The sequence below is a fragment of the Amblyomma americanum genome, chromosome 6 (genome assembly GCF_052857255.1).
Source record: "Amblyomma americanum isolate KBUSLIRL-KWMA chromosome 6, ASM5285725v1, whole genome shotgun sequence".
Classification (NCBI taxonomy): domain Eukaryota; kingdom Metazoa; phylum Arthropoda; class Arachnida; order Ixodida; family Ixodidae; genus Amblyomma; species Amblyomma americanum.
Genome location: NC_135502.1, coordinates 59,305,297 through 59,306,227, shown reverse-complemented (window position 1 = coordinate 59,306,227; position 931 = coordinate 59,305,297).

The window sequence follows — 931 nt, the reverse complement described above, 5'->3', positions numbered from 1 at the left end:
AGGAGAGGAAATGTAAAGCATGATTGTGTTATGGACCTAGATGCACAAAGGGTAAGCTAGGGTGTAAAATTTATTATGAAAGAAAATAATGTAATGTACAACTGTCCCAGATGCCAACAACAGTTTACGAAGGTCAGCGAAGCATTGAGTGAGTACAGCTAATTGGGACAGGCAGTTGCCGCAGATACGGACCACGAGAGGGAGATACATCTGGGAGAATAAGAACGGGGAGGAAGGCATTTTGCAGGCACCCTGCGGTTATAATAGAGTGTTAATAGTTGTATTTTGCTAGTGCTCCGCTATGGGGCATAAACGTGGAAGCTAAGAAAAAAAAATGCATCGAGATTATACTGAGGACATCAAAGCGAGCTATGGAACGGAAAATGATAGGCGTAAGGTTAAGAGGCAGGAAGAGAACAAGGCGGCTGTGGGAACCAGGGAGAGGTAATGATATCTTATCTGAAAGAAAGGGAGTTGGGCGGGGAATGTAATGCGGAAAACAGGTAACGGGTCCCTTAGGGTATTGGAGCGGATTCTAAGAGGTGAACGCTACAGGGGGCGGCAACCTAGTCAGATGAGCCGATGCGATTATAGGAAGTGTTAGGCGATAAGGTGGCCTATTTGGCTCAGGACAGGGATAAATGCAGGTCAGTGGTGGCCTTTCTCCAGAAGTGAACGTAAATAATGTGTCATGATGATGTAGAGGGACAAGAAACTTTTCATAAACTCCAGACCAGTAAATATTGCCTGCACAAAGCACTATGGAAAGTTCTTGGTGGTGCCGAAAAAATACCATCAATACACACGAAAAATAAAAAAAAATGACAATCGATTACAGTAGTTGGTAATGCGAAATTTGAGAGCAGCTCTTCACGCATTTTAAGTTTGCGATATTCAGGGGTAAAGAGATTTTTATAGCGACGTGTTTCTA